The sequence below is a fragment of the Arachis stenosperma genome, chromosome 2 (genome assembly GCF_014773155.1).
Source record: "Arachis stenosperma cultivar V10309 chromosome 2, arast.V10309.gnm1.PFL2, whole genome shotgun sequence".
Lineage (NCBI taxonomy): Eukaryota > Viridiplantae > Streptophyta > Magnoliopsida > Fabales > Fabaceae > Arachis > Arachis stenosperma.
In genome coordinates this window covers 30,348,587-30,367,066 of record NC_080378.1, presented here as the reverse complement: position 1 = coordinate 30,367,066, position 18,480 = coordinate 30,348,587, and the positions used below count along the sequence as shown (strand labels likewise).

The 18,480-nt window shown below is 43.4% G+C and overlaps 1 non-coding gene across 1 annotated transcript; it reads left to right on the top strand.

Moving 5' to 3' along the window:
* Nucleotides 1-17,911: 17,911 nt before the first annotated feature.
* Nucleotides 17,912-18,019, top strand: LOC130964265 (small nucleolar RNA R71). Its single transcript, XR_009080365.1, has one exon. It is a non-coding gene; the product is annotated as a small nucleolar RNA R71 (small nucleolar RNA).
* Nucleotides 18,020-18,480: the final 461 nt, after the last annotated feature.

Genomic DNA, 18,480 nt, shown 5'->3' with positions numbered 1-18,480 from the left:
GATTCCTTTAATTCTTGCATTTAATAATGATTACTTCTATTGCACTTTATGTATTTGTTGAAATATCTCTTTTAGCTTTAGTGTAGATTTTGTTCCTCTTGGCCTAGGTAGAGTAATTAGTGACATTTGAGTTATCTAATTCCTTAGTTGATTGATAATTGGAGAGATTGCTAATTGGTTTGGAGTGCACTAAAGCTAGTCTTTCCTTGGGAGTTGGCTAGAACTTGTGGCTCAAGTCAATTCATCCACTTGACTTTCCTTTATTTAGTAAGGGTTAACTAAGTGGTAGCAATGAACAATTCTCATCACAATTGAGAAGGATAACTAGGATAGGACTTCTAATTTTCATACCTTGCCAAGAGCCTTTTACAGTTGTTAGTTTATTTTCATTGCCATTTACTTTTCATGCTTCTTATCCAAAACCCCAAAAATAACTCATAATCAATAACAAGACACTTTATTGTAATTCCTAGGGAGAACGACCCGAGGTTTAAATACTTCGGTTTATAGATTTTAGGGGTTTGTACTTGTGACAAACAAATTTTTATATGAAAGAATTTTTGATTGGTTTAGAAACTATACTTGCAACGAGAATTCATTTGTAAAATTCTATACCATCAAAAAACCAATCATCAGCTGGTACTCCTTATTATCTTCTCAAACATCTAAACAACGATATCAATTTGAGAATTTGGCACTTGTTAGGATTTTATATTCATTAAAAGGAGCTAAAACGAGTCTAACAATTTTTTTTCATGTTAGCAAAGTTTTATCAGGCCGCGTAATGGGTCCACCTGTCACTTAACATTTCAGGTAAGCGTGCTGTTAATGGAGATTGACAGAAGGACTAACGTGAGTCATTTATTAAAAATTGGAGGTCTAAATTGAATAGAGGCGAAGAGGTTTTCAAAGTATTGTTGAGCAATCGACGCTATTCCATCCGGGTCTGTTGTTGAATTCCCTTCTTCATCCTCCAAAACATACACCCTATTCCTTTTTCCCTGGACTTGAATTTAGAGTGAAAGAATATAGTGTTCCTATTGCCCCAATTTAGCCACTGCACCCTGGATTTCTCTTTCCAATATCATTCCTCTTCCTCCAATGCCTCCTCTAGTTCCACTTCCAATACTCGAATCTCTATTGGATTAGCTTGGTCTCCTTTTCCAACTTCAGAAGCCAGCTTTTCCTTAATATATGAAATCCGGTTTAGAAATTAGCGATAGATTTTGTTTGCCATTCCACTAACCTATGTCTGTAGTTTTTTAATTTTTCAGCCAGTTTGAACATTGGTAAACCTAAAATTTCTATCTTCGAAGCCTCTTTAATCAAAGCCACCACTTCCTCCTTTTTCTCACCATCTTTTCTGTAAGCAAAATTTTTTTTTTTGTATCTTCTCTCTTGTTTGTCCACACTTAGAAGTAATGGTTTGTGGCTTGATCTGAGACTCTTTAAGTGAGAGACAAAAGCATTTGCCATGTCACTTTTCAACCATTTGTGACCAGTACCCTGTCAAGTCTTTCACAAATAAGATTACCTCTAAATTGACGGCTGCACCATGTGAATTTGTCTCCCTCCAACCCCAGACCAGTAAGCTCTCCCCGATTAATAAAGTCATTAAAATCCTCAATTGAAGACTCTGATTTGCATCTTCCTCCTTCCTTCTAATGGTGAGCTCGGATGGCATTGAAGTCTCCCATCACTACCAGCTGGCTATCCCTACTTTCTATTAGCTGTAGAATTTTTTGGAATTGCTATATTCTTCTAGATTTTTCTGTGGCCAAGTAAACTGCGATTAACTCCCATTGTTGATTAGTTCCCTATGGAGGCATTTGAAGTAAATAAAGAAGCTGTCTTGATCAATAATTTGCACATTAGCTCCGTCTTTCCATGCTACTGCCAATCCTCCTGCTTGACTTACTGGGTCCACAGTGAAATAATTTGTGAAACCAGTCTGCCTAACCGTCCTCTCCACTGACGACGCATTGTTCTTAGTCTCACATAGGAACAAAGCCTCATGGGAATGGAATCTTATGATCCCTTGGATGTTGCGAACTGTCAGGAGTTTCCCCAAACCCCGACAGTTCCACATCAGCATTTTCATCCCTCTTTGGGTGCCTTTTTTGGGTGACACCATCTCCCTTTTCAATTGATGTTACATTTTCATGGCACAATCTTTTTCTATTTTTAATATCCTACAAGCCGATATTTCTTCTCTTTGCTCCTGAAACAAGTTTGGGTGTTATTTTCCTTCTAGCCAATTGTTTCAAGTTCAGTTTCTTTCGTCCTTTCCCTTCATCACTCTGGCTTGTAGCTCAGAAGGAGAATAAGCTGTCAGAATTTTTAGCTTTAGTTGGTTTCTCCTTTCCAACATGTTGTTCCCCTTTTGCTTCCACCATATCTCTACTCTGCCCTATTGCCTCCTGTCCTCTATCTTCTTCTGCAATTTGGTTTTGTTGTTGACATCCTACCTCAATTCTTCTATTTTATGGGTTGCCCTCTTGTACTGATAAACTAGCAAAAGCACGAATTAGATTCACTGGGGTGGGCTTCCTAGATGTTTGTTTCCTTTCTTCCTCCTCTGTAGATCGGTTAGAATTTTGATTCTACTTTTGCATTTCTATCCTCCTCTCCATCTATTCAACCCTCAACCATCGGCCCATTATTCCACCTTCACCTGTCCAGCCACCGTATGCTTCAAATTTTGTTGACAACTTCTTATTTCGTTTCCAACAAATCCACAATAATAACAAAAATTGCCAATCTATTCATATTTCAGGTTCACCACAAATACTTTATGGTTACTGCCAGCAATTTTAAGAGATTTTTTTAGTGGTTTTGTAATGTCTAGCATAACCTTAATTTTCAACCTTTCTTTCTTACTTCTAACCAAAAACAGGTCTAATTCTATCACCCTTCTAGTTGTTTCTCTCACCCTATGTCCAAGGCTTATTGTTTTGCATTGCTCTGGGAGTCCCCATAGCTGGATCCATGTTGAAACTTTTGTAAATTCTTCATCCTTAATTAGCAGCTCCTCACTCCAACATTTTAGATTTAATATGTAGTTTTTAAATAGTCACGACGCTCTTCTTTCTATTCTGATAAGATCTATTTCTTTATCGAAAATGAATTGAAACATGTTCCCCCCAATAGTCTATGACTTTAAACCTTACTGGCTGGTTCCAAATCACGTACAAAGCTGATTCAATAGTTCTTAGACAGATTTATTGATTTGAAAATAGTCTACCTACCAAACTCTTCGTGCACTCTTCTACCCCTTTTTTATGTCTTCGTCATCAAACAGAATAATTGTATCATTATGTGTTACATCAATATTGTTTTCTTGGTTTGGATATGCAGCAGGTGCTGCCATTGTTACCTAAGAGGCTCTATCAAATAAATTCACAATTAGGATACTTAACAAGAAACTCTAGAGCTAGGTACTTGATAAAAGAAAAAAAAAAACCTAATGCAACTTTATAATGAGCAGATTTATAATACTTTACTAAAGGTTTATACACATATTTATAGGCCTCTTTTATTCCTCATTTGTTCATATAATTTAGGTTAAGGATTTTACACTCTCACATAAAGGTATCTACACTCTTACACAAAGAAAAACAAGATAATTCAATTCCGCTATATAACTAAGAAGGGTTCTACCAACTCCATACAAAAAAATACACCTCAATTATTCAAATTCACCATAATTTAGAATTATATTTTACCATTTTTTTCTATTTTTTTTACTATAATCGTGCTCAGCGCCACCATTGCCGCTCCACACGAAAGTCATCATCGTCACTGCTCAGCCTCCACATATGCTACATCGAACTTCTAATGGAAGTGTTTTTGAAATTAGGCTGTCTTTTTTATGGCTGTGTCTAATGGAAGTGTCTTTGTAGATATATCTCCTACATGTGTCTCTTTATGCATGTGTCTTCTAGTGGAGGCGTCTTTGATGGGATTAAAAAGGTGAAAACGAGATAGAGAGAGCACGCTGCAGTGTAAACGAGATATGTGTATTTGTAAATATAAAAATATATTTTCTAAAATAATAAAAATTATTAATAATATCAATAATCTATACCAATATATAAAGCCAAAACCAGAGTTTGGTGTCCAATTTTCATAGACACCATTTACCCTCAAATAATTCATTTTACAAATTAAATTTATGGACAAAATAGTAATAATACATTTTTGTTTTTAAATTAAAAAAAGTCATTAACCCACGAAAGAGTTAAATAACTACTGCAATCGTGAAGAAATTAAATAACTGCTCCACTTACGAACATCCTTCACTGTTCTCGATCTTTTTTCTGCGTCTTGCTATTTTTTTGGTTCTGACATGCATTTATTAAGAAGGAGAATTCAACGAATCAATAATTATGTGCAAATCATGGCGAGATGATTTGATAAGGGAGTTGATGTAATTTCTATGCCAACTCCATTGCCAAACACAGGTATCTATATTCTACTTTTTGAAAAATACAGGAATAGAAACACACAATAATGAAACTGGTCCAAATAATAGATGTCATGATCATATAAGTAATTGGTATTTTATATTCATGGTTTATTTTATGTTTGAGTACTAATTTTTAATTTTTAAAAGAAAATTCAAAGACAATTACTCTTTATCTTATTTCATTTTTAAATCTAAAGTTCGTATTTTATCTTATTTTTTTATAACCATAGATCGAGCACTACAGCTCGATAATATCGTCCTTCTCCTTCTTTCAATACCCTCAATTGTATCGCCTGCATCGTCTTCCATTACCTTTATTGACTGCAGACGCATAACTTCCACTTACATTTTTCTTTCTCTTCAATTTACTTATTTAATTTATATTTTTAACCTCTTCTATCCTTTTAATTCATTCCCAATCTTTTAGGTAAAAAATAGTTCTGTCTTTTCTCTTATCAATTTGATGTAAAAAATCATTTTTTTTATTTTATCAATTTGATGTAGAAAGAAAATATTTTTTTATCTGATATGTATTCTTATTTTTGTTTACATGTCTTTACCTATAAATGATGGAATGAAGAAGTTTCATAAATATTTTGTTAATTTATTATTTTTAGATTGCTTTGTAATAATATTTTTTAATTTTTTAAATTATTGATTATGTAGAGTATTATATTTGAAATTTGAGTACATAAATAATTTTTCTAAAATAAAATAAAATAATTAATTTTGTCTACCATCATTTATCTTACGTATTGGCTAAGTTATTTAATTGGCATGTATAAAGGGTGTAAGAAAGTTCGCACCTATCAAAACTTTGTTAAAAAGCATTAATATGTTAATTTTTTAAATTATCTAAACTATTAATTATGTAAAGTATTGAATTTGACATTAAATTATAAAAAATACTAAAATTGACATTTATTAATTTTTAAATTATTGTAAAAATATTAATTAATTTAATATTATTCGTTTGTCATATGAAAAAAATTTATACCTACCTGTTACGGCCTGGCCCAAGAACCCCACGGGTCGACCCGGACCGAGCTTCACCCGACCCGATTACGCGCCCTTTCACCGACCCGGACACGCGTCCCGTACGGCTCACACGTAGTCACAAGACAGCGCCCTTGAGAATATGGGCCTGACCCCATGAGGGGCCCATGACTGACATGTATATAAGGGGAAAGCTGGCTCTTCCCCCGAGGTAAGTCAGATCCTTTCACCTCATTATTCTGCCCGCCTGCACATCGCTGACTTGAGCGTCGGAGTGTCTTTGCAGGTGGCACCCCCCTCATCCTCCCTACAAGACAAGAGCTCGGCTACTCGGCAAACCCGCAACCAGTGCGACCAAGGCTAAGGCGTCCTCACTCCCTCACCTGTTCAACCGACCTGTCCGGAACCCGACCATCGAACATTGGCGCCGTCTGTGGGGACTCCCGCCTAAATGGAAGTCGCATTAGGTCCCGGCGACCAAGCTCGAGCAGCCGGGGCGGAGGGGGCAGCCTCCGTCGCCTCGCAAAGGGGGCGGCGGAGGTCCCCCCAACAACACACGAGAGCACGACCATTCGGAGGAACGGGCGGCGATAGCGCCATAATAATGCAGGAGCTACGCCACAGAGTCCAGAACCTAGAACGACAGCTGGCCGACCGGGAGCGGGATGGACGGTCTACCGATCCCAGCTATACCCCATCCCCCGGGAGCGAGGAGGAAGACTCTCATCGAAGCCACCCGCGGCGCACATCCGCATCCCGGACGGAAGCGGAGAGCACGCGGGAGGAGTCACCAATAATGAGAAGACGAAATGACACGATCATCTACTCTCGCGGCAGACCGACCCGCCGAGCGGCAAGAGGTCGCGAGGACGGGGAAGGGGGATCCGAGAGAACACGACAACCCGTGATAATGGGCGTCACCCCGTTCCACCGATCTATCCTCGAGGTCCGGTTGCCGAAACACTTCGACAAACCAACGGACATGAGGTACGACGGAACCCAAGACCCTCTAGAACACCTCACGGCCTTTGAGGCCAGGATGAATCTAGAAGGAGTGGGGGACGAAGTAAGATGCCGCGCCTTCCCGGTAACCCTAGCAGGGCCAGCGATCAGATGGTTTAACGACCTCCCACAAGGTTCCATATACAGTTTTTCAGACATCAGCCGTGCGTTCCTGGCCCAATTTACAACGCGGATCGCGAAGGCCAAGCACCCTATCAACCTTCTAGGGGTAACCCAGAGACAAGGAGAACCGACGAGGAGGTACTTAGATCGGTTCAACGACGAATGCTTGGAAATCGACGGCTTAACCGACTCGGTGGCCAGCCTCAGCCTAACAAACGGCCTCCTCAACGAGAACTTCCGAAAACACCTTACCACGAAACCGGTCTGGACGATGCATGAGATCCAGACGGTAGCCAAGGAGTATATAAACGACGAGGAAGTCAGCCGAGTCGTGGCTGCCAATAAGCGGCAGTCCGGGTACAACCAAGCTCGGCAACCAGGTGACGGAGGGAGATCAAAAGAAAAAGCCAGGGAAGAGGCATCAAACAAGGCACCTAGACCGTTCCCTCGGGTCGGGAAATTTACCAACTACACTCCACTCACTCTCCCCATCGTGGAAGTCTATCAGCAAATAGCTGAGAAGGGAATCCTACCGAAACCCCGACCACTTAAGGACCGTACGGGAGGAAATAAGAACCTCTATTGTGATTATCATAAGGGTTATGGCCATCAAACACAGGACTGTTTTGACCTGAAGGATGCACTAGAACAAGCGATAAGGGAAGGAAAGCTAGCCGCGTTCTCCCACCTCATCAGGGAGCCGAGAAGACGTTATCGAGAACAAGACGAAGAAGGCAAAACCCGATCGGCCAAACGGCGACAAGAACCCGAAGACAGAGACCACGGCCTCACTGTGATAAACGTGGTAACGGCCAAAAACGCCGCGCCGAAATCCCGGTCGGCACACAAGAAAGACGCTAAGGTTCTGGTGGTCTCATCCCCGCCGGTGCAAAACTCTAAGAAGCCTCCCTCCATCTCTTTCGGCCCGGAAGACCAATGGTTCAACGACGCCCCGGACAACTCCCCCATGGTCATTACGGCCAGAGTGGGAAACGGCCTCGTGAAGCGGATCCTGGTCGACACAGGAGCTGATTCAAATATCATGTTCCGCAACGTGTTCGACGCACTGGGGCTAAAGGATGCCGACCTGACGACTCACCAGCACGGGGTTATTGGGTTGGGCGACCACTTCATCAAACCGGATGGAGTAATATCCCTACCAATCTCGGTGGGGCAAGCCCAAGGCCGAAGATCGGCGATGGCCGAGTTCGTAATCCTCCGAGATTCCACTGCCTACAACATCATCTTGGGAAGGAAAACAATCAACGATTTCGAAGCCATAATCAACACAAAGCTGCTAGTCATGAAGTTCGTTACCGATGACGGATCCATAGGGACCATAAGGGGGGACCTCGAGACGGCGGTCGCTTGTGACAATGCCAACCTCTCCCTTAGAAAAAAGTCCAAGGAAGCATCCGGTGTGTTCCTAGCCGACCTTGATGCCAGGGTGGACGACAAGCCGAGGCCAGAACCAGAGGGGGATCTGGAAAAGTTTAGAATCGGTGACGACATGGAAAAGTTCACATTCGTTAACAGGAACCTCCCACATGAGTTGAAGGAGCCTTTGATCGAAATGATAAGAGCCAACAAGGACTTGTTCGCTTGGGCTCCAGCCGACATGCCGGGCATAGACCCAAAAATCATCTCACATTATCTGGCCGTCAAGGCGGAAGCACGCCCGGTGGCCCAACGGAGGAGAAAGATGTCGGCGGAAAGAGCAGAGGAGGTGGCCAGGCAGACGGCCAGCCTCCTTGAAGCAGGCTTCATACGGGAAGTGGACTACTCGACATGGCTCTCGAATGTGGTATTGGTGAGGAAACACAACGGCAAATGGAGAATGTGCGTGGACTATTCTGACCTTAACAAAGCATGCCCCAAAGATTGCTTCCCCCTCCCTAACATAGATGCACTCGTCGACGCCGCGGTGGGATATCGGTATCTAAGTTTCATGGACGCCTACTCCGGTTACAATCAGATACCAATGCACCGTCCTGACGAAGACAAGACGGCGTTCATAACGCCGGGAGGAACTTTCTGCTATAAGGTAATGCCTTTTGGCTTGAAAAATGCGTGGGCAACATATCAAAGGCTGATGAACAGGATATTCCACGACCTCATAGGGAAAACAGTTGAAGTCTACGTGGACGACATCCTGGCAAAAACAACACGACCTGACGACCTCTTGAACGACCTGGCGGGTGTATTCGCGTCCCTCCGACAACACGGTATGAGGCTAAATCCCCTCAAGTGCGCCTTCGCCATGGAAGCCGGCAAGTTCCTGGGATTCATGATAACTCAGAGAGGGGTAGAAGCTAACCCGGAGAAGTGCCAGGCAATACTCCAGATGAAGAGCCCGGGTTGCATAAAAGACGTCCAGAGGTTGGCAGGGCGGTTGACCTCGTTATCCCGATTTCTCGGAGCTTCGGCAACAAAGGCCCTGCCATTCTTTAACCTCATGAAGAAAGGGATGGCGTTTGAGTGGACGCCCGCATGTGAAGAGGCCTTTCGGCACTTCAAGGAGATCCTGGCGGCACCACCCGTCCTCGGGAAGCCGAAGGACGGGGAACCACTATACCTGTACCTCGCCATAACAGGTGAAGCCCTTGCCGCAGTTCTGGTACGGGAGGACGGAAAAGCTCAACAGCCAGTCTATTTCATAAGCAGGGCCTTGCAAGGGGCAGAATTAAGGTATAGCAAGTTGGAAAAACTAGCCTTAGCACTTCTAACTTCCTCACGGAGGTTAAAGCAGTACTTCCAGAGTCACCAAGTTGTCGTCAGAACGGACCAAGGGATCCGACAAGTACTCCAAAAACCCGACCTGGCGGGAAGAATGATGACTTGGTCCATCGAACTCTCCCAGTATGACATACGATACGAACCCCGGCAAGCCATCAAGGCGCAGGCGATGGCGGACTTTCTAGTAGAAGTAACGGGAGATCCAAACGAAGAGGTGAGTACACGGTGGAAGCTCCATGTGGACGGAGCCTCCAACCAGACCTTCGGAGGTGCCGGGATCATCCTGGAAAGCCCGATTGGGGTCGTGTACGAACAGTCGGTCAGATTCGAGTTTCCCATCTCGAACAACCAGGCAGAATATGAAGCCCTTATAGGAGGCTTAACCCTAGCAGCAGAAGTCGGTGCAAGAAGACTAGAAATATGCAGCGACTCCCAAGTCGTCACCTCCCAAGTAAACGGCAGCTACCAAGCCAAAGACCCTTTGCTACAGAAGTACTTGGAGAAGGTTAAGAGCTTGAGCCAAAAGTTCGAAGAGGTCACGGTCCACCACGTACCTAGAGAAAGGAACACACGGACAGACCTCTTATCAAAGTTAGCCAGCACAAAGCCAGGAGAAGGGAACCGGTCTCTCATCCAAGGCATGACGAGAGAACCAGCAATCACGCTGCACGTGACAAGCCTAGGTCCTTCATGGCTAGACCCCATCACCGACTTCCTAGAACACGGTAAATTCCCTAGTGATGAAAAGGATGCGGCGAAATTGAGAAGGGAAGCGGCCAAATACGCCGTCATCCAAGGACAGTTATTCAGGAAAGGGCTCAACCAACCCCTACTGAAGTGCCTACACCCCGATCGGACGGACTACGTCCTCAGGGAAGTCCACGAGGGCTGCTGTGGGCACCACATCGGAGGCAAGGCCCTAGCGAGAAAACTGATCCGGGCCGGATACTATTGGCCTTCGATGATGGCGGACTCCAAAGAGTTTGTCAAAAAATGCGTAAAGTGCCAACAGAACGCCAACTTTGCCAGGGCCCCAGCCTCCGAGTTAAGCTTGCTGACGACCTCCCGACCATTCTCTCAATGGGGAGTCGACCTCTTAGGGCCCTTCCCAGTCGGCCCGGGGCAAGTCAAATACCTCATAGTCGCAATCGACTACTACACCAAATGGATAGAAGCCGAGCCGCTAGCCAACATATCCTCGTCCAATTGCAGGAAATTCATATGGAGGCAGGTGATAACTAGATTCGGGATACCGGAGGTCGTCATCTCGGACAACGGCACGCAATTTACTGACAAAAAGTTCGCGGAATTCCTCAACGGCCTGGGCGTAAAGCAAAGGTTCTCTTCGGTTGAACACCCTCAGACGAACGGACAAGTGGAGTCCGCCAACAAGATTATCCTTTCAGGGCTAAAAAAGAGGCTGGACAATAAAAAGGGTGCTTAGGCCGACGAACTAGCATCGGTTCTCTGGTCCTACCGAACAACTGAACAATCCTCCACTAAGGAAACCCCTTTCCGACTAACGTACGGGGTGGACACGGTAATACCCGTAGAAATCGGTGAACCGAGTCCACGGTTACTTTTGAAAGGAGTGGAAGAAACCGTGGAAAAAGACCTGATAGATGAAGCCAGGGAAATGGCCCATTTGACAGAAACAGCACTAAAACAAAGAATGGCTCTGCGCTACAACACCAAGGTGCTCAAGAGGGAATTCGAGCCAAACGACCTCGTCCTGAGGCGAAACGATATCGGCCTACCAACCCCCGGAGAAGGCAAGCTAGCGGCGAACTGGGAAGGCCCCTACAGAGTCAAAAAAGTGATGGGAAAAGGAGCCTTCAAGTTAGAAAGGCTTGACGGCAAAGAAGTCCCGAGAACATGGAACGCGGACAACCTAAGAAGATTCTACTCCTAGAAAATGGCCCGACAAATCGACCAATCTAGCTAAGTAGTTCATTTGCAAATTTAAATTTTAAACTTTTCATAGCGATTTACGAGTCCTTTACACGACTACCGAATAAGATACACTTGTGCAAATTTTCTCTTCTGTTTTGTCACTCAACTCTCCAGATAAACTATCCCATCACGACCAACGACGACGCGCGACCCCGGGACTGATCACCCCGGGAACCCGTCAACCACCGCTGTAACATGATTACGTGAAAGGCCACGGGCCGTTAATATGAATGACGGCAATAAACCAAAAATGGTTAATAGAAACGATAACACGACCAGACGAATAAGAAAAAGTTTATCACGACAACACGAGTGGTGCGCGAAATTGTGAACAATACTTTTCACAACTCTCATAATCCCTGGTCATGAACTCCAAAAAAACTTGGTGGTTCAATTCCATGGCATTACACAACTTCGCACAACTAACCAGCAAGTGCACTGGGTCGTCCAAGTAATACCTTACGTGAGTAAGGGTCGATCCCACGGAGATTGTTAGCATTGAAGCAAGCTATGGTCATCTTGTAAATCTTAGTCAGGTAAACTCAAATGTATATGATGATGAATGAAAATAATATAAAGATAAAGATAGTGATACTTATGTATATCATTGGTGTAAGAGCTTCAGACAAGTGTATGAAGATGCCTTCCCTTCCGTCTCTCTGCTTTCCTACTGCCTTCATCCAATCCTTCTTACTCCTTTCCATGGCAAGCTCGTGTAGGGTTTCACTGTTGTCAGCAGCTACCTCCCATCCTCGCAGTGAAAGCTAATGCACGCACTCCGTCACAGTACTGCCAATCACCGGTTTGGTTCCCTCCCCTACCGGAATAGAATCCCTCTTTTGCGTCTGTCACTAACGCCCAGTAGGTTACAGGTTTGAAGCACGTCACAGTCATTCAATCATTGAATCCTACTCAGAATACCACAGACAAGGTTAGACCTTCCGGATTCTCTTGAATGCCGCCATCAGTTCTTGCCTATACCACGAAGACTCTGATCTCACGGAATGGTTGGCTCGTTTGTCAGGCGAGCACTCGGTTGTCAGGCGATCAACCATGCATCGTGTTATCAGGAATCCAAGAGATATTCACTAAGCCTCAGATGCTTGTAGAACAAGAATGGTTGTCAGTCACCTTGTTCATGAGTGAGAATGGTGATGGGCGTCAATCATCACCTTCATCATGTTGAAGAACAAGTGATATCTTGGACAAAGAATAAGCGAAATTGAATAGAAGAACAATAGTAATTGCATTAATACTCGAGGTACAGCAGAGCTCCACACCTTAATCTATGGTGTGTAGAAACTCCACCGTTGAAAATACATAAGAACAAGGTCTAGGCATGGCCGAATGGCCAGCCTCCCAATGATCTAAGATAGCATAAAACGAAGATAGCTACCAAAGTCTCCTTAATACAATAGTAAAAGGTCCTACTTATAGATAACTAGTAGCCTAAGGTGTACAAAGATGAGTAAATGACATAAAAATCTACTTCCGGGCCCACTTGGTGTGTGCTTGGGCTGAGCAATGAAGCATTTTCGTGTAGAGACTCTCCTTGGAGTTAAACGCCAGCTTTAGTGCCAGTTTGGGCGTTTAACTCCCAATTAGGTGCCAGTTCCGGCGTTTAACGCTGGAATTTCTTGAGGTGACTTTGAATGCCGGTTTGGGCCATCAAATCTTGGGCAAAGTATGGACTATTATATATTGCTGGAAAGCCCAGGATGTCTACTTTCCAACGCCGTTGAGAGCGCGCCAATTGGGCTTCTGTAGCTCCAGAAAATCCACTTCGAGTGCAGGGAGGTCAGAATCCAACAGCATCTGCAGTCCTTTTGAGTCTCTGGATCAGATTTTTGCTCAGATCCCTCAATTTCAGCCAGAAAGTACCTGAAATCACAGAAAAACACACAAACTCATAGTAAAGTCCAGAAAAGTGAATTTTATCTAAAAACTAATAAAAATATACTAAAAACTAACTAGATCATACTAAAAACATACTAAAAACAATGCCAAAAAGCATACAAATTATCCGCTCATCACAACACCAAACTTAAATTGTTGCTTGTCCCCAAGCAACTGAAGATCAAATAAGATAAAAAGAAGAGAATATGCAATGAACTCCAAAAACATCTATGAAGATTAGTATTAATTAGATGAGCGGGGCTTTTATCTTTTTGCCTCTGAATAGTTTTGGCATCTCACTTTATCCCTTATAATTCAGAATGATTGGCTTCTTTAGGAACTTAGAATCCAGATAGTGTTAATGATTCTCCTAGTAAAGTATGATGATTCTTGAACATAGCCATTTATTGAGTCTTGGCTGTGGCCCAAAGCACTCTGTCTTCCAGTATTACCACCGGATACATACATGCCACAGACACATAATTGGGTGAACCTTTTCAGATTGTGACTCAGCTTTGCTAAAGTCCCCAATTAGAGGTGTCCAGGGTTCTTAAGCACACTCTTATTTGCCTTGGATCACAACTCTTATTCTTTCTCTTTTTCTTTCTCTTTTTTTTTTCTTTTTTTTTCTCTTTTTTTTTCGGTTTTTTTTTTTTGCTTGCTTTCTTTCTTGCTTCAAGAATCATTTTTTTATGATTTTTCAGATCCTCAGTAACATGTCTCCTTTTTCATCATTCTTTCAAGAGCCAACATTCATGAACCACAAATTCAAAAGACATATGCACTGTTCAAGCATACATTCAGAGAACAAAAGTGTTGCCACCACATCAAAATAATTAAACTATTATAAAATTCAGAATTCATGCAATTCTTTCCTTTTCAATTAAGCACGTTTTTATTAAAGAAAGGTGATGAATTCATAGGACATTCATAACTTTAAGGCATAGACACTAAGACACTAATGATCACAAGACACAAACATGGATAACATAAAGCACAAAAATTCGAAAAACAGAAGAATAAAGAACAAGGAAATCAAGGAACGGGTCCACCTTAGTGATGGCGGCTCTTCCTTCCTCTTGAAGATCCTATGGAGTGCTTGAGCTCCTCAATGTCTCTTCCTTGTCTTTGTTGTTCCTCCCTCATGATTCTTTGGTCTTCTTTAATTTTATGGAGGAGAATGGAGTGTTCTTGATGCTCCACCCTTAGTTGTCCCATGTTGGAACTCAACTCTCCTAGGGAGGTGTTTAGTTGCTCCCAATAATTTTGTGGAGGAAAGTGCATCCCTTGAGGAATCTCAGGGATCTCTTGATGAGAGGGGTCTCTTGTGTACTCCATCCTTTTCTTGGTGATGGGCTTGTCCTCATCAATGGGGGTATCTCCTTCTATGTCAACTCCAACTGAATAACAGAGGTGACAAATGAGGTGAGGAAAGGCTAACCTTGCCAAGGTGGAGGTCTTGTCCGCCACCTTATAGAGTTCTTGGGCTATAACCTCATGAACCTCTATTTCTTCTCCAATCATGATGCTATGGATCATGATGGCCCGGTCTAGAGTAACTTCGGACCGGTTGCTAGTGGGAATGATTGAGCGTTGTATGAACTCTAACCATCCTCTAGCCACGGGCTTGAGGTCATGCCTTCTCAATTGAACCGGCTTTCCTCTTGAATCTTGCTTCCATTGTGCGCCCTCTTCACATATGGTTGTGAGGACTTGGTCCAATCTTTGATCAAAGTTGACCCTTCTAGTGTAAGGATGCTCATCTCCTTGCATCATAGGCAAGTTGAACGCCACCCTCACACTCTCCGGACTAAAATCCAAGTATTTCCCCCGAACCATAGTGAGATAATTCTTTGGATTCGGGTTCACACTTTGGTCATGGTTCTTGGTGATCCATGCATTGGCATAGAACTCTTAAACCATCAAGATTCCGACTTGTTGAATGGGGTTGGTGAGTACTTCCCAACCTCTTCTTCGGATCTCATGGCGGATCTCCGGATATTCACCCTTTTTGAGTGAAAAGTGGACCTCGGGGATCACCTTCTTCAAGGCCACAACTTCATAGAAGTGGACTTGATGCACCCTTGAGAGGAATCTATCCATCTCCCATGACTCGGAGGTGGAAGCTTTTGCCTTCCCTTTCCTCTTTCTAGAGGTTTCTCCGGCCTTGGATGCCATAAATGGTTATGGAAAAACGAAAAAGCAACGCTTTTACCACACCAAACTTAAAATGTTTGCTCGTCCTCGAGCAAAAGAAGAAAGAAGAGAGTAGAAGAAGAAGAAATGAGGAAGAGGGAGAAGGTGGTGTGTTCGGCCAAGAAGGGTAAGAAAGGGTGTTTAGGTTGTGTGAAAATGAAGAGTTGAAGAAGGGTATTTATAGGAGAGAGGGGGGTAAAGGTTCGGCCATTATGGGTGGGTTTGGGAGGGAAAGTGGTTTGAATTTGAAGGGTGAGGTTGGTGGGGATTTATGAAGGATGGATGTGAGTGGTGAAGAGAAAGATGGGATTTGATAGGTGAAGGGTTTTTGGGGAAGAGGTTTTGAGGTGATTGGTGAATGGGGGAAGAAGAGAGAGAGTGATGGTGGGGTCCTGTGGGGTCCACAGATCCTGTGGTGTCAAGGAAAAGTCCTCCCTGCACCAAATGTTGCTCAAAATTACGTTTTGAGCTATTTCTGGCGTTAAACGCCGGGCTGGTGCCCATTCCTGGCGTTTAACGCCAGGTTGTTGCCCTTTACTGGCGTTTAACGCCAGTCTGGTGCCCCTTTCTGGCGTTAAACGCCCAGAATGGTGCCAGACTGGGCGTTAAACGCCCAACAGCTAGCATTACTGGCGTTTGAACGCCAGCTTCTTCTCCTCCAGGGTGTGCTGTTTTTCTTCCTGTTTTTCATTTTGTTTTTGCTTTTTTCATTGTTTTTGTGACTTCTTATGATCATCAACCTACAAAAAAGATAAAATAACAAAAGAAAATAGTTAACTATAAAACATTGGGTTGCCTCCCAACAAACGCTTCTTTAATGTCAGTAGCTTGACAGATGGCTCTCATGGAGCCTCAGAAATACTCAGAGCCGTGTGGGAACCTCCCAACACCAAACTTAGAGTTTGAATGTGGGGGTTCAACACCAAACTTAGAGTTTGGTTGTGGCCTCCCAACACCAAACTTAGAGTTTGACTGTGGGGGCTCTGCTTGGCTCTGTTTTGAGAGAAGCTCTTCATGCTTCCTCTCCATGATGATAGAGGGATGTCCTTGGGCCTTAAACACCAAGGATTCTTCATTCACTTGAATGATTAACTCTCCTCTATCAACATCAATCACAGCCTTTGCTGTGGCTAGGAAGGGTCTGCCAAGGATGATGGATTCATCCATGCACTTCCCAGTCTCTAGGACTATGAAATCAGTAGGGATGTAATGGTCTTCAATCTTCACCAAAACATTCTCTACAAGTCCATGAGCTTGTTTTCTTGAATTGTCTGCCATCTCTAATGAGATTCTTGCAGCTTGCACCTCAAAGATCCCTAATTTCTCCATTACAGAGAGGGGCATGAGGTTTACACTTGACCCTAAGTCACACAAGGCCTTCTTGAAGGTCATGGTGCCTATGGTACAAGGTATAGAAAACTTCCCAGGATCTTGCCTCTTTTGAGGCAGTTTCTGCCTAGACAAGTCATCCAGTTCTTTGGTGAGCAAAGGTGGTTCATCCTCCCAAGTCTCATTTCCAAATAACTTGTCATTTAGCTTCATGATTGCTCCAAGGTATTTAGCAACTTGCTCTTCAGTGACATACTCATCCTCTTCAGAGGAAGAATACTCATCAGAGCTCATGAAAGGCAGAAGTAAGTCCAATGAAATCTCTATGGTCTCATTTTGAGCCTCAGATTCCCATTGTTCCTCATTGAGGAACTCAGAGGAGATTGGTACACGCCCACTGAGGTCTTCCTCAGTGGCGTCCTCCTCCTCTCTTTCCTCTCCATATTCGGCCATGTCTATGGCTTTGCACTCTCCTTTTGGATTTTCTTCTGTATTACTTGGGAGAGTACTAGGAGGGAGTTCAGTAATTTTCTTGCTCAGCTGTCCCACTTGTCCTTCCAAATTTCTAATGGAGGACCTTGTTTCATTCATGAAACTTTGAGTGGTCTTTATTAGATCAGAGACCATTGTTGCTAAGTCAGAAGTATTCTGCTTAGAACTCTCTGTCTGTTGCTGAGAAGATGATGGAAAAGGCTTGCCATTGCTAAACCTGTTTCTTCCACCATTATTGTTATTGAAACCTTGTTGAGGTCTCTCTTGATTCTTCCATGAGAGATTTGGGTGATTTCTCCATGAAGAATTATAGGTGTTTCCATAGGGTTCTCCTAGGTAATTCACCTCTTCCATGGAAGGGTTCTCAGGATCATAAGCTTCTTCCTCAGATGAAGCATCCTTAGTACTGTTTGGTGCATTTTGCATTCCAGACAGACTTTGAGAAATCAAGTTGACTTGTTGAGTCAATATCTTGTTCTGAGCCAATATGGCATTCAGAGTGTCAATCTCAAGAACTCCTTTCTTCTGACTAGTCCCATTGTTCACAGGATTCCTTTCAGAAGTGTACATGAATTGGTTATTTGCAACCATTTCAATCAATTCTTGAGCTTCTGCAGGCGTCTTCTTCAGATGAAGAGATCCTCCAGCAGAGCTATCCAAGGACATCTTGGATAGTTCAGAGAGACCATCATAGAAAATACCTATGATGCTCCATTCAGAAAGCATGTCTGAAGGACATCTTCTGATTAATTGTTTGTATCTTTCCCAAGCTTCATAGAGGGATTCTCCATCCTTCTGTCTGAAGGTTTGGACTTCCACTCTAAGCTTACTCCATCTTTGTGGTGGAAAGAACTTTGCCAAGAAGGCATTGACTAGCTTTTCCCAAGAGTCCAGGCTTTCTTTAGGTTGAGAATCCAACCATATTCTAGCTCTGTCTCTTACAGCAAAAGGGAATAGCATCAGTCTGTAGACCTCAGGGTCTACCCCATTAGTCTTGACTGTGTCACAGATTTGCAAGAATTCAGCTAAGAACTGATGAGGATCTTCCATTGGAAGTCCATGGAACTTGCAATTCTGTTGCATTAGAGAAACTAATTGAGGCTTAAGCTCAAAGTTGTTTGCTCCAATGGCAGGGATAGAGATGCTTCTCCCGTAGAAATCAGGAGTAGGTGCAGTGAAGTCACCCAGCACCTTCCTTGCATTGTTGTTATTGTTGTTGTTTTCGGCTGCCATGGGTTCTTCTTCCTTGAAGAATTCGGTCAGGTCCTCAACAGAGAGTTGAGTCTTAG